Here is a 24,126-nt window from a genome sequence, read left to right on the forward strand (position 1 = left end):
CACATCTCAAAACCCCACCTGAGTCTGAACCTGAAGGATTTTACAGCATTTACCTTGGCTGGAATAGTTACAACATCTTTGATATTGAGAATAGTCTGTTCCTATACAAAATCTAAAGAAACTGTACAACTTTTGCTGTATTTACCCCTCAGGGAAGATATCCAGATATAGATAGAGCTATAGTGAAATTCTACATGAACTGAGTCCAAAATAACTTCATTAAAATGAACTAAGTTGGCCTGGGTTTACAGCAGCATAAGTATGCACAGTATTTTACCCACAGATGCCAAAGAAAACACTACACCTTCTTTCTAATTACATCATGGGAAACTTGTTAATAGAGCTGCAGGAAGTTTTTACAGCACATGGTAATATCACATTTGTTTCTACGATGACATCTGGAAAATAGATGAAACTCATCAAAAGCTTTGCAAATCTTTTAACAAATCTAAAACATGTTGTAAACAGGTCACTTAAAGTTTTAAACATATTTCCATGGATTTCCTTCTTAGTTGAAGATTAAAACCCTGAAGTGATACTGAAGGTAACAAATCAAGACCTTCCCTTATAGTGTGGCTTTCACTATTGAAGGCAAAATTGGCATTCAGCAGAAAACGCTTTCTATAAAGCTAATTTGCATTCATAGCAATTTTCATAACTGGACAGAATGACTGCACGTTTCCTTTCCAGCCCTTCAGAGCTTTTGTTGCAATGACAGTTCCCACAGCGAAGGCGATACAGTAAATAGTACAGTAAAGACCCAACATTCTTCTCTCTGAGTGATGGCCACAACAAGATGTGGGATATACACAACAAAAACTATGCCTAAGGAAAAAAAACAAAACATCAAAGTTGGAAAGGCAGGGGAAGTTGTAAGCAATTTCAGTTTGTGTTACTGATATTGTAAGAAACCTCCTGTGTGCTAAACAAACCGCATTGTAGGCTGAACTTCACCCACAAACTCATTTCCCCTCAAATCCAACGTCCCTGTCTGCATGTCTACACATTCAGACTTCAACAAGCCTACCCAAAGGTTGGCAAGCATTTCCTTTTTCATGTTTTATCTGCTATTAGGAAATAGTAGGGGATCATTTTCTGGCATTTGCAACGCATATTTGCAAATTTAAAATTTGCATCTCATTTTTAAAATGAAGATTTAGGGCTCTCCCCCCCTGCACAGTCCTAAAGAACAGATATGTTTGCTTTAAAAGATTTGTTCAGTGAAGAGTGGCAGTTCACATTGTACATGGTAATTATTTGCAAAGTATTCCATAGAGCATGAAGACAGAAGGAATAGTACAACTGTATACTCAAAATCTTTAGTAGTGGTCTTTTTACTAAAAGCGATCTATTAATTGTTATCTGTTTGGAGACCCCAGTGTGAGTCTGTTTTGATCATCCTTTTCAGAAGCTAGTGCTATGAAAGACCAAAACATTACAATATTAAAATTTGCTTTGTTTCCAGGTCCTCTTGATGCAAACAGATCCTCAGATCAATAAAAACCCAGCTTAATGAGATTTAAACTTGCATAGGTAATAAAAACGATTAAGATATTTGTTTCATAGGTGATCTCAAAAAAACTGGCAACCACACCAGACACTGGAAATGTTTGCTTTGAAAGCCAGCTGTATGATTAGCCTCTGCCTTCATTTGCCCAGCAATTTAGGGAAAACCCTGCATTTTAGATCCCATACAACTAAAAGGAATTCCCAAGGAGATTACAAGATTTTGATCTTATTGTTTAATTCCTGTGGCTGAGAATGAAAAGGAGCATTGCCTCAATCTTTGGGTAAAGGGAAACCCAAAGGCATTTTGAAGGCTATTCACACCACTCAACTTAAAAGACTAAAAGACAGGCTAAGGGAAGTGACAGCCTCTCTGGAGTCCCTCTACAATAGGGAGAGAGAAATCTTGCTCTGGGGGGCCTTAGGTCAGCTCTGACAGACCTTCTCCCTCTCACTGGGAGAAAAACTCTAGGAAGACAACGCTGGATAATTTATCTGCTGAAACTAAACACCAAAAATTGTATCATGGAAATTAATTTCCATTTCCCCTCTACCTTTTGCCTTAGTTGCTCTTGGGCAGCAATTCTATTTTCCTTAGGCTTTTTTTAAGTGCAAGATTTATTATTTTATATGTTGTGGAATAGATACTCTACTGCATCAGTGAAATTTGCTTTGCTTTTGCTTTTTACTGCCACCCTCTCCTCTCTTCCGACCAATCTCCAACTCCTGATTTAATGCATGGACTATTTCCCTGCAGAAATAATTTCAAAAAGAATTGTTAAAGCCAAACTACTATCCAGTGATTTGATTGAAGCAGTTTCCTACAAAGCATATAAGCTGTCCAGAGAACTTTTATTCAAGGTGTGAATATTTAATAGTGTCAAGATACTGGCTGTGGAAATCCTAATAGTTGCTCATGGCAATCCTCCACCAGTTCTTTCACCAGAGTGGATCCAGGCTGCCCTGAAAGGCTGTCACAGCAACTGCATCCCAATTACCTCCAAGGATTTCACCCTGCCATTGCATACAGCTGAGTTCAGCTTCCAGGTTAGGCTTGTTCAAAGGGCAGTGAAATTTAACAATCATGTATTTTCAGTAGTGCTAGACATAACATAGAATTTTCCATAGTGCTAAACATCATCTCAGCACTTTGCTGAGGTAAGTATTATATTCTTTTAAGACATAGAAATATGCACATAACAGGAGGGTTAGGCTGGATATCAGGGAAAGGTTCTTCCCCCTGCTTGGGCACTGAACAGGCTCCCCAGGGAATGGTCACAGCCCCAAGGCTGCCAGAGCTCCAGGAGCGTTTGGACAACGCTCCCAGGGATGCACAGGGTGGGATTGTTGGGGTGTCTGTGCAGGGTCAGAGGTTGGATTCAATGATCCCTGTGGGTTCCCTCTAGCTCAGAATGATTCTATGATTCTATGATGCTTGAAGGAATTAGCATACCCAGGGAAAGGGAGAAAAGGTAGTCTTCAAATTCCATCTTATATCTCAGATAAAAAGCCTAAAATGCATGCACATTACCCAAGTATTTCCACATATAGATACATGTAAATACATAAAAATACATATGTGTGTGCATATCTGAAAAATACTCACTGCAGATATTCAGAACTATTTCTACAAGCTTCTTCAATTTTCCTGTTTCAAGGAGAGTAGCTTTTGTGGCCTCCTACTGAAATACAGGGATACAAATTTTCTACATTGCCTTCCATAGGTCTCTATGATCAGCACCCAATAACTTCTGATATGACCTCCTTATTTTCTTTGTAGATTATTTTTTAATTAGTAGGACTCAATGGAAAGAAGAAGGGGAATTGGATCTAGATGCTGTTTACAAGCCTTTTCTAGTCAAAACTGTTCTGTGATTCTATGATTTTGCAATTGCTAAAAGGGGATATGTGTGAAACCTCTCTCCCTCCACCTAGTCAGGAACAGAAGGCAGCCTAATTAAGTTCTAAATCCCTTGCCAAAGGCCCCAGGAAAGGCCAAGAGTAAGGGATGAATTCAGATGTCCTGGTTTTCAGTGCTGTTACCAGCCCTACCTGCCGTGGTTGCTGCAGCGCACAGGAGCGACAGTTGTGATGAATATATGTTTATTGGCAAGCACCTCACAACCCTTCCTCCTTATCTCTCTCTTTAAAAAGATAAGCTACTTAATATTTGCCCCTGGCTGATACCAACAAATGTGTCATGATATGCACTTGATCTGCACCCGTGTTAACCTTTTGAGCAGATGCAGGCACTTTCAGTCAGAAAACCATCACTGGTATGCTCTGTTAGTACATTTACAGTAATGAGTCAGATAAATGCTTTCTGTTTTTAAAAGGCCAGAAGCAATGCAGCAGGACAGGTTTGTCCACCCACTGCATTTTGTTCCAGCAATTCTGGCACTGAGCTGCATCTGGGATCAAATAGTCTTAGGAAGCCAACATGCCAAGCTTGAAGAGTAGGGTAATGTAAATATATAATGGCGTGGGAAAAAGTCTTTTGTTTGCTAATATTAGGTGATATAGAATAACTGTTGTTCAGGACAAGGAACCAGAGAGTTGTTGGATTGTGTTCAACAGTGCCCAGTTGTCTTTTTTTTTAGTGCCTAAGTTGCTTTACTCTCTGTGCGTGTGCGCACATGCAAAGGGACTGGGCAAAGATTTACTGAGTCAATGCATTAATAAACTTTACTTTTCATGAAAGAAATAAAAGAAAAAGGGGTTAGGGGGAATCTAAGCAATAAGTACCTGGAGATGGGTGAGAAAATACGTGCTTTGGAAATTTCAGCTGACTACCTAATCCAAACCACTCCTGGAGGACGGAGAAGGAATGAGGAAGTCAGTTTATGGTTACCAGCTTCTCTGGCTGTGATATCCAGTACATAATTATCACAGGGCTACAGTTCAGCTAGCTTTTGACAAATGAACTACCAGGAGTTTTCTCTGCATGTTTTCTATTCAAGTGTGTTTAGTCATAAATACTTGGTTCTAATGACATTTTCTTAGTCAAACAGAGCCACTCCTAAGCATTAATGTTCCTGGTATAAGCCTCTGTTCTTTTATTCCAGTTGAAGGTCTTTTTACAGAAGTTGAATATCTTGGACTTTTTTCAGCCACACTAATTTTGGCTAATTACACCCGTTGTACTCTGCATCTCCGAGCCCTTTGCAACAGTTCATCTAGTCTCTGCTGAAAGGTTCCCATGAGATAGAAATTATCCCTGAGATACCCAAAAGAGTTATAAAGTTAATTTAGAAAAGGAAAAAAATGTAGAAAATGGACACAGCCATCAGGTCAGAACACCAAATTTCTTTGTTCCCAAGCATCTTATTCAAATTCAGCTTCTCTAGTCTTCAGGATCACAAACCAGAAACTCCTGGGTTTGTAATGCTCCCATTAACTTATCCAGAGGTATCTCTGTTTTAGAGGTATCTGTAAATATCAACTTTCAGTCCCAAAGACCTGGAAGAGGAAGCAATGAGCCATTAACAATCCCTGGTGATGCCACTTTATGCTTTGGCTGTACTTGCAAACTTAGTATTAAAATGAAAAGGTACATGTGGAAAATGTTAATTTTTAATCAGTGCATATTTTTCAAATTATATTACTTTTTAATGTGAGAGATAGAACTCTTTTTTATTCTTTGCGATTTTATGAACAGATAATAAGAGGTTATACACCCCTTCGGGGATGTTTTCCTGAAGTGGAAGTTAAGATTTAGTGAGTTGAATGCCCTCTACTAGTAGTTGAACCATTTTTGTAGATTTTGATTCTGCATTAGGAAGTCATGTATACATAAAACACATTTAGTGAAAGCACCAGGACGGTCAATTTTTGGTTTAGGTAATTCCTGAAACTCCCCATCCCTAACTACCCACCAGCAAAGAGAATAAACAGAAATAAAATTTTTCAAAACCCAGCTAAATGAATGCTATCCCAGGGACCTGCATTTGCTTTCCTCTAAAAACAGTACCCTCAGTTTTCTGTTTCAAACCTTTTGCATTCCCTAGGTGGAACTCTTTTCCCTAGGTGGGTTCACTTGAGCTTCTTTTAGTTGGCTCCACTCCCTCACAACCTGGTACCTGTTCAAATGTCTCTACTCAAGCTGAGACAGATCCAAAAGGCTCTTGCAGAGGGTGTTGGCCACTGTCCTGAAAGCCTTTCTGCTGGCACTTCAAAGCAGTGAAGTGTTTGCCTGCTCCCAGTGTCTCCAGCTGAAAGAGGAGGGAGCTGAGCTTCCCCTTCCACACATCAGCTTCAGGAGCAATGAATCCAATCAGGCCTGCTCAAGCTCCTGACCTGGAACCTGTACAAGGTAATGGTTTTCAATGAATTCAGCTCTGACTCTACAACAAGCAAAGCCAGACTAGAGGATGCTATGAACTAAACAAGGATGTTTTCTAAGTCTGGTGTGCCTCTCAAACTTTGCAAAAAGAATTATTTTTGACAAAAGGCAGGTTAATCAAGACCAAAATAGAGTTGTGATGCATCTCTCAAATTCAATATATAAAGAGAAGACTAGGGAGTGAGGGCATTTTTTAAGGCAGGCTTCCTCAGTGTCCTAATTTTTGCATTATTTTAATTTTATATTTTTAATATATTTAATCTAAAAGCTTGAAAAAAAGGAGGAACAAGATACAGAAAGATTTCCAAATATCAAACTGAAATTAGTTGGGTGGCCCAACCAGACTATCTTGAATCAAGGGAACTAAGAATATTTGTGCTTCCTTGGAAAGAGAACAATTTTCAGGATTCTTTTGTGTGTGTATGTGTGTGTGTATTCGTGATGGGGAAATCATCCTACTCCTAGTTAAGCATGTTTGCTTTTTGAACATTTCTATTCCAATGCAGCTGATAAGCTTTATTTCCTCCTACTTTTTAAAACACTCTGACTGGGTGACAGTGTGGAGTTTCACATTTCAGTTTCAAAAGAAGACAGTCCTGTATTTTTCCTCTCTCTAAGGTTTCTCAGATATATTTTGTTATTGTTATTCTTCCAAATTCAGACATGCAAATCAGACAATACTGGAGTATACCACCATCTTCATCTAAGAGAAATATATGAAGCCAAAAGGTGTTAAGAATATTTTTTAAAGGTATTAAGATATAGAGAAAAAAAAAGCCCAAAATACAGAAAACAAAAATTAAATAGCTGAAGCCTACCGTTAAAACAAAGCCAGGCTCTCATATTCTGTAACAGTTTTAAAATAAATACAACTGATTGAATAGGAGGTAACTGGCCTGACCTGAAATGTCATTTGTGAAATATTGCCCAGTGACTGGGTAGTTTCCCCTTTCTTTCATTCAGCAAACCCTGGTAAAACTCAGTCCTGAGGTCAGGTGTAGCAGAAGACACGTTGGAGAGATCAAATCAAACATGGAGATCAAGGCAGGTGCAGCAGGGCACAGACAAGGCAGGGGTTTATAACCTCAGCACAGCTGCTTGTGGAACACAGGAATACTCACACCAACAGCCATACCACAGGCACTCTGTGGCTGGAACTATTTTCAGCCATTTTCAGTATTTCCAAATGGAAGATTCCATTTCTGCACTTCTTGGTTAATGACTATTTCTGCATCCTCTGGGGGAGAAGAGGGCAGAAGGCAAGACTTTGAGAGGTACAGGCAAACTGCTGGGAAACTTGGTGTGGTTGTTCCTGCTTCTCGTGGCACCAGCTCAGGAGATCACTTGGAGGCCAGTGATGGAGAAGTAATTTATAATAGGGAGGGACAGGATCAGTCAGTGCTCAAGGCTCCCAAATGACACTGCAGCCCTGTCACAACTCTAACAGCCCTTTACTGAATTATTTAACCTTATTATTTGGCTCATATTTGTTTTCTTGGTGCTTTCCCCAAAGCCAGGTGTCTTTCTTTTCCAGACCAGCAACCAAATATTGCAAAATAAACATGCTGCCTGTGGCTACACAGCTTCAGTGCAGGTTGAGGAGTCACTGAGTGTGGATGAGGCAAACAAACAACTCTTGCCCAGATGACAAAGCAAATATTCCATTTTGGCTGTGGCTTGTGTCAGGAAATCGAAGGCACAGGGGACCCCATCTGCTCAGGGGAATGGGCTGGGATTGCTGCCCTGCCACCAGCAAAGAGCCATCGTGTGGAACCAGGAACCAGAGGGGTGTACTCAGCCTTCAGCACACCTCGATGCTTTGCCTGCAGCTCACGCTGAGTTTGATATTCAGGGCGTGAATAAAGGCGAAATTTCCCCAACTATTTTAATGTAAATACAGGGATGTCCACGGCTAACCAGCACGGCAGTTCAGCTGGGACGACTGCCAAGGAACAAATTTAATGCCATGTATTTCATTTACTCCTTAACAATGGGTAAATGGCACTCTCTTGCTGTTTCAGGGCTGTACCCAACGCTGTCTACGTGTCTGCCCACAGGTGCTGTGCCCTGTGAACACTCAGGCTGTGTTAACATAAATCTGTTCACTCACCTTTGCTTCCCTCTTCCAGCCTGGCTGCCAAAGCCTATGGCAGGTCCCAAGGCAAACAAGTACAAACGCTGCTTGCAGAGGTGCAGGCAGCAATGAGGGCTCGCCAAGGTCGGTGCAGAGCTCCAGTTGTGCTGGCCTGTGGCCAAGGAGCTGCACAAGGGAGCTCTGCTTCCCCAGCCATGCAGCAGGAATTCCCTTGTGCCTCCCAACGTGCTGATAGTGACAGAGCTGTGCCTTCATCCTTGTGTTTCCAGCTGCCAGTGGACATGCACATGCCCCTTAAAATCTGCCTTCTCTGCAACCACTCTTGCAAGCCCTTTATACACTTGTAATAGCTGCATTTTCCCCCCCGACCACTATCTGTGACTAGCAAATAAACTGCTACTGCAGAGAATTTATTATGTTATTTGAACAAATACCAGCAGCTCTTTGTTGGTTTTGTGAAAAAAAGTAATGAAAATTCATGGCTAAATCTAAAACAGAGAAAATATTTTGCTGTTATGTAAAAAAAGGTGGAAAAAAGAAAACAATTTTAAAACATCAAACTAAGATATTTTTTCACTTTACAAGCTTAAAAATAGGCATGCACAGAAGCATTTTGCTGAATCATAACCTAAATATTTTTTACCTTCTGAGACAAAGCCCCCAGTACAGTAATGATGATGGGTAGCAAAACAATCTGCTAATTCTGTAAGTTTTAATTTCCAGGATTTTTTTTCCATTATTGAGTGTATACATTATGAAAGGAAATAGATTCAGGTCATGCAGTTTTTCCTTTGGACATAGACATGGGAAAAAATAATAATCACATGGGCACATGCAGTGCTCACAAAACTTTCACCTTTCTGTTTGCTCTTCTACTGCTGTGAAACAACTATAAGTGCATCCCATATATTAGCATACAAATAGTGTATACAATTCAGTGTAAACTGAATTGTTTATAAACATCAAACATTATTTATAGCATTCACACACGTTACCATGGAAACAAAGTAATTGCTATACCATTAGGACCCAATTTCTCTGTGCAGCGAGAGAGAATGGCAATTTATCTGCCTCTGGGTGGTTTCACATGGGTCTCCCCTCCAAAGCATCTTTTGTATGTGGAACTAGTTTTGATTAAAGAACAAAAGATTATATCAATATTAGAGTGAGATGACTTGAAACAGAAGTGCACATGTGAAAACACTGCAATTATTGCACAGGAGTGATATGAACTATTCAGTGATGGGAATTGAAAGGCAAACTGAGGAATTTCAAGCCCAGTCAAAGGTCACTGTAGGCCAGTGCTTCCCATCTCCATTGCCAATGGTCAGTGGCTGCTGCCATCTGTTTGCTGCTCAGCAGCCTCGATGAAGCAGCTGTACTGATTGCAGATCCAAAAGGTAGAAAATTAGCAAGAAGAGACATCCCTGTTTATAATCCTTCTAGTAAGGTCAAGGGTTGTACTGACCAGAGAAATGTTTTTACTCTTTAGTAAGAAAATGGAGTATGTGCAGTGTCAATATTTGAAGGTAAACAGAACTTTATCAGACAACTATAGGGGCAGAGTTTGTAAAGGACAGATATGCCTGCATATAGAGGGAGGCATCAACTGGGGTTTTAATATGAGTAAGAATATAAGGCATTAAGAGCACTGCTTTCCTTCCAGCACTTCAAATGGAGGCTGTAATACAAAGAAACTTGGACCTAAGAGTGTTAATGGCAAGATTATCACACCTTGGCAATAACAGCTTCCAACCTGGTCTTTTCTGCCCAACAAGAGCCCCTTAAGAGAGTTAAAAGCAGGTGGCAATTCATCACAACAACATACCAGACTGCATCAAACCACGGCTTGAACTGATCATGTATGTTTTACATAAGAAAATATAATACAATTCTCAGCTGAAATTATCATTCCCTTCAATCAAGATTTATAAAGATGAACAGACAGGATCCTTGTACTTCCGAGGAAAGCTTCACACTGAGGCTAATTTTGCAATATCACAGCTGGCACAACTCCTAGAGATGGTAAGTCAGAATCACAAGGTTACTCCAAAAAGACTGCATGTAGAAAGTCTCATGAATTGATCTTATTCCCCAGCTAGATTTCCTATGAAGTGTCCTGCATTTTGTCTCATCAAAAAGTGTTCCTAAACTCAGAAGGGAAGATTCCTTTGTGCAGTTTGTGCTAGTAACAGTAAAAACAGAATGGCTTCTATATTTCTGACAGAGATTTTTCTCTAAGAGGGAAAAAAAAAGTCTTCTCCCTCCTTGCAGATCTAAATGCTGCAAAGTACTTCAGGAGGCTTTAGGATAAAAAACCGGCTGGAGTAAACACAGGGTATAATTATCATCATCAGTCTTCTCTGTGAATCCATACATTTTATATTCCATTTAAAACAGAAAAAAACCCCTCGATGGGATGTCTTCCAGTGAACCAATTTAGCTAATGAGAGTGAATATCAATGACTGCTGCTAATCAGAATGGTATTAGCATAAATTTTACTTAATGAGGACATATTTGCCTGGTGCAAGGAGCAAAATACTACTGAGATAGATAGAAAAATGCAATGGATGGGTAAGTCTCATCTGGAAAAAACCCCAGAGATCAAGTAAACAGAACTGTATATGTGGTTCCTGCTAAACTAGAATTTTTTTTTTTTTGCAACCCAGGATTTTAACCCCACTTGAGGCTTTTCAAACTTCTCCATTATAATAGAATGCTATCAAGTCTTTAAATGTGATGAATTAAACACCCTGGGGAACAGCTTGACAAGAGATTCCATTGAACTCTTTTAACCTCGTGTGGGTAGGTAGATCACTGAGGGAACTTGCTTTTTTCAATTTAAAGCATGCAATACATGTATTCTGCTGCACAACAAAAGTGTATTTTCCCTTTGTGCATTGTGTGAGGCTCTTTTCTGAAAAATCCTTACTACTCCTCTCAGCTTCAAAAGCAGCAATGGTGCATTGCCCTCTGTCTGCCTGTGAGCAATCTCGGGTGGAAAATTCTCCTCGGCCACTATTGTCTTGAAGGAGTTAAATCCCAGCAGCATCCCAGAGCTGTTCAGCACACTGCATTTCTTCCTCTTTACACAGAATCCCTATTAGACAGTCTGAGGAGGCTCCATGAACAATATGAAAGATTTTTGTCTACAGTAACACAAAGGGGTTAGAGTTCAATACTCTCACAAAATATTTATTCTTATGAAATGCTATTTGTAGTGTCATTCTTGTATATACCTGCTTTGAAATTCCTAACCTTAGATTCTTCTATGTAAAGGAATATAGGGCACAAGTGTTCTTACCTTTGATATACTATAGGATCTAACAATATTTAACTGGTGAAGTCATTTTTGTTTCCAAACCTGTGTCTCAAATATGCTTGGGAACGTGGAAACTCACAATGCCCTTATTCATGACATCAAAATCAGTTCCATGGTAACACATTGTGATGACAAAATACACAGATTGCAAGGTCACAAGTCACACTTAAGAACAGGCAGGGGAGAAATTGTTAGTTTAATGAATAACATTAGCCAATTCCAATAGAAATAAAAATAAAGAAAAAAATAAAGTGCCTAAAGTAAACACCCTTAAATGCACTTCAGAACCATTTCATCTTAAGTAGTTCTTCAAAGGCAGAAGGCTTCCACAGTTGCAGTAAGAGAAGCCAATGTTAAGAAGAAAAGAGGTGCTGTACATTAATGACGGCTCTATCAGTGCTTTTACATGCACAGAGAGAATCAGCAACTGCAGGGAAGAAATGCTGGAAGAAAAAGAGTCATGTTAATTCCAGGCTAAATCCCTGAAAGCAGCTAATGATTCCTATGCTCAGCAAGGACTGGTGTTCTGCACCCAGTGAAACTTGCATGTCTTTGTTCTACAGACAGGTATTTGGAATATTTCAGAACTTGGCAATGACAGCTGCATTATGGCTCCTTCTGCTGAATTCGAGGTGATTCTTTCGTTGCTTGTTTTCTGAGCACTGCATCACAAGTTTGTATGGTTTTAATGTCCAAAGGCCACCTCTGACATTGAAGCCCTTTTGCTGCAAGGACCCCACTCTCTGTAGGTATGAGAAATTCCTGTAACCAGCTCATCGCCTGAGTAGATAAAGGCTGCAAAAGAGAGAAAGGGAAAAAAAAAAAAAAAAAAAGAGGAAATGACCAGCCCAGTATCCGAACAAATGCCAGGCACCTCTAAGTCCTTGACACTGCCATCAGATTTGCTTGTGATTTCCCAGGAAATGACAGGAAAAATTTGGAGTTCTTCAAGCAAATGAACCAGAAAAATCTGTGGTTAAGAGAATGTTCTTGCATGTGGCATGTCTTAGTCATTAGGTGGTTGGTCCATGAAGTCACTGCACAAAAAGTAACAAGAACACATTTGAATGGGTTTTCCCTCCTGATTCTTACATCTAAACCTTCTTTGAAATCACAGTTAAAATATGTCACATACAATCCATTTGATGTGACTGTGTCATAAAATTGGCACTGTATGTTCTATGCTTACCACAGTCTGAAAGGTCAACAGAGAGGATAGATTTCCTTTAGCCTCTTGTTTAAATAGCATCTTATTTTTTTTAGAAAAGATGGTTTTGTATTCTTTACCATATCATGGCAGACAGCCCTATCCCAATACATCCTTACATAAACAGCGACTGAAGAGCCAAAAAACAAATTGCAACTTAAATTCTATAAGGAGAACCACGTCAGATTATCCTTCTTTCCATAGATCAGAGCAAAGGATTTGAAAGGTAGAAGCATTTCTAGATCAGAGAGCAGCTTTGATTTTAGTTAAATTATGTAAAATCACTGGATTATTCAAAAACAATGAAGCATGCTTTGGTAAGCCATTAACATTTTAAACATATTCTTGTACTCTGGCAGTGAAGGCAATGGTAAAATTCCCTCTATATTAGATAAAACGGCTTGACAGTTGCATACATACTTAACCACAGGTGGGGGGTTCTTCTTAATTTGGTGTCTATCATGTGATGCTTCATAAGCAAAGAATAGCAGGCCATGCTGCTTTATTCAATTGGGTTATGCTTTTACTCTTTCTTCCTGCATGTGAAAAGCATAACAGAGAACTAGCAGAGCAGAAGTAAGATGTGTTTTGTTAGTTGTCTGAAGCCCTGGGGCCCGGAACCGGATAAGTCCTGATATTATACCCTGGATTGAGCAGAATAAATCCATTTTGTTTCCTCCAAACATTTAGCCATTAAAAAAATATGAGATAGAAAAACAGACTTTGCTGTCTGCATGCCTTCTTGTAAAGCTTGTATTGTGGAAATGTCAGAATCATTAGGTCATTGGCATATATTTTGCAAGCTAATGCTTCTACTTTAATTCTCACTGGGGACTGCATGTCTGCTTTTCAAATAAAACCCAGACTGAAGAAGGTGCAGAGAGCTTAAAATGATGCTGGTAATGCTCTATGATGGCTGATAACACGTCAGGATATGAATAATTAGGAAATATCAGCCAAGGCTGATACAACTACAGCTATTAAAGTACCAAACCCCACAAAAGTAATTGGTAAGTGTTCAAATTGCCTCATAAATATTTGTGGCTCCTTTTAAATGCACAGAGAGGCACATGACTGAATAAAGTTTTAAAATAAATGCAGCACAATAAATAAATTTAATATGTGAAATCATGCACATAATAGAAGCACAGTGGTTTGTACTTCAGAGGAGACAAGTGGATGAATTTGCTCCTGAATCACCCAAGACAGATGCAGAACAAGTGGTCACAGAAACACAAGCCCCATTCCAAAAAGAGATGTTTGTCTCTCAAAACACATATTATTGATAAAATTTGGCATGAGTTGAAGAAAGAGGTTAATAATAGTAGACATAATAACACAAGTAGAAACACTCTCAACTCACAACTGGATAAAAGTCTTGAACTTGCAGCTGTTACTCTTCTGCCTGAGTGCTCACTGCCCAGACCAGCTTTTCAGCCTTTGCAGACACACACTCACACTTTATTCTGTGACTGAGCACCAGAGCACCCCTGCAGGGGAAAAAGGACAGATTCCTCCACTTGAAGTCCCTCTATGCAGGAGCAGACCCAGCTCCCCTGTGACTCCTGCAGCCCTGCCAAAGGCCTGTGGCAGGGAGCAGGACAGGTTTGGCACCTCTAGGTTTTCCATCTTGAGCTTGGGGCTCTACTGAACTCAAAATAGCCACTCAAAACCCAGCCAAAACCATGGGTTGCTACCTCGATTTTACAGCATGGCCAGTTTAAACTGTTCGAAACCACAAGTTCAGTGAGACTTTGATACCAGTTTCTAAATCAGCCCAGATTTATCAGAAAGAAGAATTCAGAATCAGTAGACAAGTTAGTGGACTTCAATAAAACTGCAGATAAACACAGTCTTTATTCTGAATTTCCAAACAAATCCTCAAACTAAACAAATCTCATGCAGTTTCTGTTTTCACTGTGGATGTCTTGCATAGACCAAACTAGCTGCAGATTTTTGTGTCCATTTTCATGTTTCTGATCCATATTTCCATAGCAATCCTCCAGGATATATCCTGCCTGACTTTCACAGGAACTTCACGTCCTGTGACATACTGGCTCAGAGTTACATTGCTCCAAAACACAGGAAAATCAGCTGTGAACACGGGAAAGTGCTATTTCACCTGGTGTTTTTCAAGGTATTAGTTTAACTTATGATATTTTAGTAATATGAAACTTTACTGTAAACTTCTTTAGAATGGAAAGGCAAGACCCAAAGAGACTGTGAGCACATGCTAAGCATAGCTTTTGGCTTTTAGCTGAGGCCTCTCCTTTTCTCCACTGCAGAAGTGCTTGAGAAGAACAGTAAATAACTTGTTAGAAATGCTAAATTGAGTTTTACTCAATTCTTCTTGTGATTAATTTTTGTCCTTCAACGAAGTATATTGGGAAAAGATGAATTCCAAAAGCTTGAATACTAGAATAAAATATTTTTCAGAATGCATGCCCAAAAACCATTAAAATTTAATCCATGCACTGTGAATAATCCTGTTAAAGCAGCAATGTCTGACAAAGAACAGAATGTCGTCTCAAGTACTAGGACCTTCAGTGAATGATTGTAGACTTTTCAGAGAGGAAGATGGTTCACAGCAAAACCTGGAGAATTAACAGCTTCTTTGAAAAATTGTGCAAGGAAAGTTAGTTTGAAAAAAATTTCTAAAAAAATGAATTCATATTTTCAGAAATGGCTTTGGATATAAATTTGCTCTAGATTATTAGCTCAGCAGTACATTTATTTAATCTTAGCTGCTACACAAAAAGAGTTTGCCAAGTATTGGCCTCAGGTATTTTCCTTTCCAGATCAAGCACAAGAGCAACTGGAGCACGATTAAAAAGAAGCCCATGTTATTGCTCCTGAGAGCATGATGGCAATGTTTTTTGTGGCTTAGGGCAAAAGAGGACACATGCTGCAAGAGTACTGGCCATCCAAAAGGCATGGAGCATTTGATTTCATCCTGGCCTTAGATGTTCACTGACTTTGTGGCAAGCCCTCTCTGCCTCAGTTTCTCACTAATTCCTTTTTTTCACAGTCAGCTTATTCTGGAAAAGACTACCTATGGCTTAAAAGTAGCAATGCAAGAATCTCACTGGAGTGGTGACTGAGCATCATCTGGTCCCATAAATTTGGAGGCAGCCTCTAGAACCTGAGGCGATAAGAGGGATGAGTGCAGGGCTCATGTCAACCACAGCACTGCTCCACTACATCTGCAGCACAACTGAAAGAGGGTCAAGCAACATTTTCCTCTTTGTGAAGACAGTGAGTGAAAAGGCAAAAGTAGCTATTAGTACATAGAACTAGGTCAGAAACAATAGATTTATTGAGGAGAAGAGCAAACTACTTGCCATTCTAAATTACAGAAATCACAATGCTGCAGTTTTGGGAAAATCAAGCTGTGGGGATAGAAATTTCCTAGGAGAGACAAAAAGATGGAAAGGCTTTTTTTTAATATATTTTTTTGACTGTGACTGATTAAAGGTGTAATCAGATTTTGATTTAGCTCTGTGGATCACAGAACCAAAACTTTAGCCATAGCCTCGGACAAATACCAAGACAAAATGCAAGAGATTGTGCATGCCAATACTATGAGAAATAAAAGAGAAGAAAATGTTATGGAACCCTTTTCATATATAACTACATGTTTTTATAGGTTAGACTTGGGTGCAGTAAGTTATTCTCACACCCTAAGAGTGTGTACAGGATACGAGTCAGCTGAAGTTACCAAAATAATTTTGAAAAGAAAATCTATTTATAGGGAAAGCATTGATAAAATCTTTCTTTGATGACACTAGGGTAAAATCAAACCATACCATGTGGATGTGAACTTCATGTGAAAGTATAACAAAATCTAGAAGAAATAACATTTATAATTGTTTTCTTTTAAAACATTTTCAGGAAAAGGAGTGTTTACTCAAGGGGTGAAAATGCCAGATATTGGGTTGTTAAAAAAGTGAATACAGTAGGAAGACAGAAGCCATTAAAAGCTCAAAAATATATTCTCAGATGTTTTTAATGGCATAGAAAAGCTATCAACAGAACACAAAATAAAGTTAACAGAATTCAAATTCCCTGATATACTTGTGCCAACACATACTTAGAAGCATACTTAGATGAAAACTTAAGGAAGAAATTAGACTTATTGCTCTGAATCCAGAAGAGAGTACTGATGCACTTTTAGAATGGGGCTTCTGTCTACCAGCTCCAGAAGAGGAAGCAGAACCTTTTTCCCACCCCTTGAGCTTAAAAGACAGAGAGAGGGGAGCTTTTTACAAGAGCGTGGAGTGGCAGAAAAAGGGGCATGGCTTCACACTGAAAGAAAGTAGATTGAGATTGGATATTAGGAAGAAATTCTCCCCTGTAAGGGTGGTGAGACCCTGACACAGGTTGTCCAGAGAAGCTGTGGCTGCTCCATCCCTGGAAATGTCCAAGCCAGACTGGACAGAGCTTGGAGCAACCTGGGAGGTGCCCTTATCCACGACAGGGAGTGGGATCAGAAGAGCTTTAATGTCCTTTCCAACACAAACCATTTTGTGATTTTATGCTCTACCTACCTCCTAAGGGGCCAAGCCAATGCCTGTACAGATCTCCACATATCAACCAGGAAGAAGGTTTCTTAATAAATGCATTTTCCCCCTCTTCCTGTCATCTCGCCCTAATTAGTTCAATGGAGTGGTGAAAAATTTCTTTAGAAAGAAAATTATAGTCTGTTAATTACAGAAATTTTAACTTAGACCCTCTAAACACAGTGCTTCACTGTAAATATTGGGCTATGCTCTGCACCCATAAAATTTCCTGAAATGATATCCAGACATGGGAATACACTGAAGTTTAGTGATGGTATTTTGCTGTGAGTATAAACAATAGAATGGTATCACGGACAGGGAGTTGGTGCTGTGAGCTTGGAACATAACAGACAGCAATGTAAAGGTAGGAGTGAATAATTAACTTCTATAGGAAAACCAGGACTGATCTAGGGGCCCTTCTAGGCCTTGGGGGGTTAGAGATGGCTATCAATATTTCTTTACTTACAGAGAAAGAAAGTACACATGAATGATAAATTTGGCTGGAAAAAAATTCTATCCTATTTGACTGCCATAACTGGTAACTGCTGATCTAAAACACCTTAATCTGCAAAAAGTGTGTACGAAACATATTCATCATAATAATTAGCTTAGGAACAGTTTATGAAGAAGGCACCCTTCCTTTGAGTTTCTGGGGGTAATTGCTACAGAGAATCATCACCTGAACCCACTGTGTGAGGTCTTGCAACAACATTTTGTTGACTATGGAAATCATCAGAGTCTGTAGGCAATGCTGCAGGAAACCTAACAGAAGGTGAATGCCAGCAAATAAGGACAGGAAAATTAAAAGCTTCCAGGGCTTATGCATGCACAACCCTCCAGCTCCTCGTTTGCCAAAAGCAGGCTGTAAACTCCTTATGCCAGTGGTAGAGAAAAGAGTTTCACAAACAGAAAAAGTTATTTCAATTGCAGATGGATGATTTACAGCCAGAATATAAACCTAGAAAAGATACCACGTCAGCAGACACTCTGTCTGAGTGTTCAGCAGAACAGAGTTGTAACAAACACCAGAGTCTCATGTTGTTCATGTAAATAGGTTTAAGAAAGTTTTCTCTGTCTCAGACGGGATGTGATGGGTCAGTGCAAGAGACAGCAATGCAAAAACGAGACTTTGCAAAAGGTAATGCCAGTGATTAAGGTTAGCTGACTTCTGAGTATAAACCTACTCTTTTAACAACTTTGAAGGAGAAATTTATGTGGCAGACATCACTTTGCTCAGAGATTCTAGACCATTGGTGTGTAATACTGCAATGCAGGAAATACAAAAGTGAGTTCATGCAAGGTCTGTGAACACCAGGAGTGAAGAAGACTGGTTTAAAATCATATGATATTTGATTCAGAATCAGTGCAAATTCAGGGGAGAATAAAACCCTAATAATACAATAGAAAATGCCAAAAATAGGAATATTCAGAAACTAGAGGTGTGGGGGAGAAACTATAATTTTAAACAACATAAGAGCTATACACCACATTTAATGTATAAAGGTGTAGGTACATAGATGAATAAATTTTCACATTTAGGTTGGCAGGACAAGCAGATGGAGACTCAAGATGTGCCAGAGGAAGTTTAGGTTGAACATCAGGAAGATTTTCTTCACCAAAAGGGGTTCTAATCATTGGAAGGGGCTGGTCTTGGGGGTGGTGGAGTCCCCATCCCTGGAGGTGTCCAGGGAATGCCTGGACATGGCACTCAGTGCTCTGGTCTGGGTGACAAGGTGGGGCTTGGGCACAGGTTGGACTCAATGACCTTGGTCTTTCCCAATCTTAAAAATTCTCTGATTATACGGTTATTCCTAATTTCCAGAAATATGATCATTAGGGTACTCAACCATGAAATTTGTGACCACACATGAAAAAATCTCTGTTTGCATAGAAGTTACTTGCCTTGGAGAACCAAAGAGAGTGTTAAGGCATTTTTGTAAATTTGTATACATACATTGAAACAAACTGATGCAGAAGGCATGCTGTGACAGTATATCACCACTGAAAGTCTTTTTATGCACACAGTAACACACTGAAGATATTTGAGAGCAAACACAGTTATGTGCTTACAAATCACTTGTGTCCTGTAAAACAAGTTCACTCTTCTCTCTGAGATTACTAAGAAAGTCCCCACAAACAGTGCCCACCTTAAAGCTGCACAAAAGAAAGAGGGAAAGCAGACTTCCTGAGGCTCCAAGACCTGAATCAGAGCAGAGTAGAAGGAGAGGGCATTAGCCAGCATCAGTCTGAGAACTGAACAAAACATTGTGGAGAGCCACAGCCAAAGGAGCACCAGCTCAGAGCCCAGTGGATGGCTATGAAGAATTTGCTGCATCAATTTTGTCCACCCCTTCATGGAGAAATGAAAGTCCTCAGCGAGGTCCAAGACTTTATTTTAGTTTATACCTACCAATGTAAGCAGCCTGACTTTGCTCTGGGAGCCATCTCCTTTTCTCCTAAACTCTTCCTTTCAGCTGTTGTTAGCTTACTTTGAAAACACCAAGTGATTTTTTTTGGTCACCAGCTAAAGATGAGCCTCACAGAACTTAGAGTTCAGGTAGACAACCATAATGATGGCAGATGGGAAAAGGGAAGCAACAGAAGCTGGATGTCAAGAGACAGGCAGAGGGAAAGGAAACCTTCTCATTCCTTTCACTAAAAGTTTCCATCTCCACCAGCATCTTTTTCAAGGCAGTTTAAAGAAATGGGTCATCCTCTGGGCAAACTGAGTTCTGCAAAAGAGAGGCTGAGAGACAGGCAGTATTTGTAGAGTGTATAATAATTTGCTTCACAGGAAATTGCCCCAAGACTACGGGGTGCAGCTGTCCTGCAAAGTTTGTCCCTGCTCAGCTGTATTACTCACCCAGAGTTGATCAATATTAGCAGTTCAAGATCCCTGAAGTAACTTTCTAGACTTGCAAGATTTATTATAGCCATTTCTGTCCTCATCCCTCCCTAGATTTTCCCCCTATTTTGTGTATTTAGACCTCAATGGAGGAAAATAATTTCGAAATGTATTTAACGTTAAAGGGGTGATTAATGCCTAAAGACATCAATAGCAGGTAAGCACATAATTACTTACGTCTAAAATAAAGATGAGATTTGTACACTTTAAGTGCATTCCTAGAAGGATTTCTTAAGGGAGATATTTTTCATCTTGTTCTGCTTGCCTGCAAAGTACGTAGCTCAAAAATTTCTGTAAAAAACAAAACAAAACAATAAAGTAGAAAGGTTTCCTTGCAAAAAGAGAAACAAGATTTTGATTTGCTTGGAACATAGTATATTTTAACGCCCACTGATTTCTTCAAACATTTGCAGAATCTGTATGAGAGGATTTTCAAGCCAGTGTAATTTGTCTTTTGATTTTTCAAGAATATCTATGCCTGTGCTTTTGATTCAGCCACATTAAATAAGAAAGTCTCCTTCTCTTTTTTGCACTTCCTGTTTGATGCTGTCTCTTGATCTGGAATCAGTTGTTGACCCATATCAAATGCAAATCAAGTCCTTTTACACTATGAATCATCGCTGCTCTTGGTTACAGGGTAAGAAGAGATGAGAGTGGAAACAGAGCATTTCTGGACAATACTGCTGATTGAGGGCTGGCATGACTCATGCTTAGGAGGTCTCCTGCATTTTCAAGTCAACAACTGAGGAGATTAAGAAGCAACTTCAAACAGGGTTTTTAAAAGGAGAAAACAGGAACTGGGATAAGGTGCAGAGTAATGCACACAGCCACATCCTGAAGCCCTCACAGATGCAAAATTCCCAATGCCATAAACTTTATGGTTTCCAAGCACTAAGCTTAGAGTTCATGGTTTAAGATAGGCCCTCAGTTAGCTGGGAGTTCCAAAGAGCCCAAAGTCCAGTCAGCAGAGTTTTAAAGTAATTATTTCTTGCTCAGATTTTGTAACAAACAGAAATCCAGAGAGCCGTATGTAAATTTCCTCAAAAGACACAGTTTCCTCCTCATATACACAGCATTGTTATTAAAACTGTTGGCATATCTGTGGTTAGAAGGAAGAGGATATGGATGGTGACATTTCCATTTGCTGAAAATTAGTTGGGAAAGACGACTCTGAAAAAAGTATCAAATAAATAATATTTTTTATCCCATCTAATTTTACTCCATATGAGATCTTCCTATGGAATTAGAAAAAGATCTATCCATGAAGCAAAGCATCTCTTTGCTGATGAGAAAGAGATAGAAACAACATATTACAAAATCAGTAAATTCAGAAGTGTACCCACTTTGCTATTTACCACTGACAGATAACATTTTTTTGCAAATAGAGGTGAAGAATACATTTTCTTCAGTTCTAAAAATTGAAAGAGGTTTTTGACTATTCCCATTTGGACTGTCTGGGGGAGGGAGGTGTTTGGTTTTTTAATCAAAGATTGTTCTATGCATTACTTCCCTACCTACCACATGCATTATGGCACATGAGCCCCTTTTGTACTCGTGTACACCAGGTTTGATTGCAGCACCGACACTGCCCTCTTTGGAGGACAAGGAATCAACACTCCTTGTGCATGAGTCTTAATCCCATAATAATTTTCTAATTCCTTTCATATTCTTGTCACTGGTGTTTAAGAAAAAAACTTGGCAAAAGGACTTTAAAAACAGTCAAGGTTTTGCTCAAAAGTTTAAAAAGAGCAAGGAAGAAGAGATTTACCTGTTAGAGCAGCAATGAAACAAATGCTTTTTCTTTTAAGAGTCCAGATGACTTAGCTCAGATTAATTTTGGATTAAAGAGCAAACACAATTAGGATTACTTGGCAATTACACTGGGGTACTCAGCCAGTGATCCTGTGATCCTGCACAGAGATATCCTACTGCTATCACTTTTACCCTAAGGAGGGCATTGTACTGAATGCCAATGATCCTACCTGCTATCAGCAGGCAGCCATCCCTCAGCCCTCCTCCTCCTCCTCCAAATTCCCTGGCCACAGTCCTGTCCCCCTCCTGCTCGCCAGCTGCTGGGGATCCACGAGCAGGAGCTGCCCTGGCTGCTGGCTTCACCCTCCAGCTCCATCCCCTCCTCTAGACAGTAACAACCAGCTGCAGAAAAACAAGGGTTCTGATATGACAGATTAAACACCAAGAATGAGGAAATCAAACAACACACGAAATCTGCCAGGCAAGTTCCCTGGACAAATATTTCCAATTAACTCTGCAACAAGGGCCAGGTTCAGTGAAGCTGGCTCTGAAACCAGAAACCTCACAGTTGGCCAGGTGGGTTTCATGTGGCTGTGCTGTGCTGTGCTGACACTGAAGCAGTTTCTGTAAAATACACCACAGATAGCTTCTAATTTGAAAATATTTGCATTAATAACAATGTGTTTCATTTGCATTCAGCCAGCTGTATCCTTGGTTAAAAGAGTAAAGCCCCTGCAAAATGTTTGAGAGAATATGTGCACAAAAGGGACTATACATTTGTAGTGTCTGTTCTTGTCTGTATAAAGTGAAAATAGGAAATCAGGTTGCCTAGGTTTTCCATTTTAATGTAACTTTCTAGTTACCATCTGATGTCAAGCTGCTAATTGCACACAGGTGGTGTAAAGTCAAGTGGTGAAAGTTTGAGGCTTGTGGCACAGAGCACTTACAGTTTGCAGAGATTGTCACATTTTCCACTGAGCAATGTGATACCAGATTTAGAGCCATAAAGTTATGACCCCAAACTCCCACTTGCAAAGGCACAGCCCAGTGAATAACAACTCCCACTATCCATTAGTATCTCTTGTGCACCTCACATCAACCTCTGATGGAATTGATGCATACTTGTCATTTATTTAGATGAACTCTTACATTGGGTTTTCTGCTTTAAATTAGGTTAACTTATGTCTTGGGTTTTCTTTAAAACATTGATTCAAATATCTTACCTTGTACACGAAAGTGCTAGAGGAATAAACTCAATTCAACCCAGTCAATTTCCATTGGTTTGGTGTTTTGTTTTTTTAAAAATAAATAATATTTTGTCATACAGAAATTCTCCAGAGCTGGCAGCATGAGCAAGGAGGAGAGGTGGGAGCACAAACAGATGGCAAAGACACTGAACAGCACTCCAAAAGGCTGAAGTAGTTCAGGAGCAGAAGTCTCACTTACTTTCAACAGGGCTAAGGGAGAGGAACAAACCCAGATCTTTAATTTCTCTCATGCAAGGAACAGAAAGTCATAAATTTAAGGAACAATCTTGAATTCTGGTTTGGGTTTTCTTTTAAACAGAATTTTACTTTTCCTGTAGCGTTTCTTATTCTAGCATGACGTTAGAAAGAGCAAACTATATGCTGCAAGAGATGGCTGTCCAGGTAAATAATGAAATAGTAAAACACAGCCTTGCAGTAAAGAATATTCCAAATTTGCACCACCAGCTGCTCCTTCCCATAAGAGAAGTTCAACTAGTGAACTTCTCTATTAATTCTCTATATATTACTTCTCATGCTATCCACTCCACTAAGCTCCACAGAAACACTCAGGTCACTGATGCTCTTCTGTAAATGATCCTGTTAAATGGATTCATAATTGGCAATTTAAATTCAACTACATTTTTAAGTATGGCACAGTCTTTTAGTCCTGCTCCCTCTTGCTCATGCAGCTGCCAACTATGTGATGGCAATGTTCAATGGAAAGCATGCTTTTCTTTTGAGTAATGGCAGGTGTCTTCCCTTGAAAAATCCAGTACTGCAGTTTGGTTTTGCTTCAAGCATGCCAGCTCTCGGGAACAGAGTCTGGGGGACAACTCCTGAACTTTGCTGTGGGAAAGGCAGGTCACTTTTGCTGAGAGCTGTTTGGAGCCTGGGGAAAGTGCATGTGAGGCAGCATACAAAGAAAAGGGAAAATAATTCAAAATAAGGGAGCATTCAAAAATCCTTTCTTTGGCTAACACTGGCAGTAAATATCTCACTTGAAATACTGCAAGGACATTCGGCTTGCCTGCATGGGAGAGCTATGGCAGTCCGGGAGACTAAACACAGTAATTAACAGTGAGATTATAGCTCTGACAACGTAAAGCACAGCACAGCACAAGGAACTTTCTAATATTTTGCATTTCTCTATAAGAACGAGGGTAGAGTTTAAAATAATGCAGGGGGCTTGG

At 39.6% G+C, this 24,126-nt stretch overlaps 1 protein-coding gene across 4 annotated transcripts in view; it reads right to left on the minus strand.

Moving 5' to 3' along the window:
• Positions 1–8,638: 8,638 nt before the first annotated feature.
• LOC148223562 (uncharacterized) overlaps positions 8,639–24,126 on the minus strand; it is a 60,421-nt gene continuing 44,933 nt past the window's right edge. For 2 of the 4 annotated variants that reach the window (XM_088164857.1, XM_088164858.1), the window contains 2 exons: positions 20,115–20,228; positions 8,639–13,963 (listed from right to left, as the gene is read on the minus strand). The gene's annotated coding sequence lies outside the window, so the exon portion shown is untranslated. The remainder of the gene's footprint in view (positions 13,964–20,114; positions 20,229–24,126) is intronic. The other 2 variants (XR_015803767.1, XR_015803768.1) reach the window with 2 other exon arrangements.

Source organism: Sturnus vulgaris, chromosome 5, assembly GCF_052056855.1.
Source record: "Sturnus vulgaris isolate bStuVul1 chromosome 5, bStuVul1.hap1, whole genome shotgun sequence".
NCBI classification, from domain to species: domain Eukaryota; kingdom Metazoa; phylum Chordata; class Aves; order Passeriformes; family Sturnidae; genus Sturnus; species Sturnus vulgaris.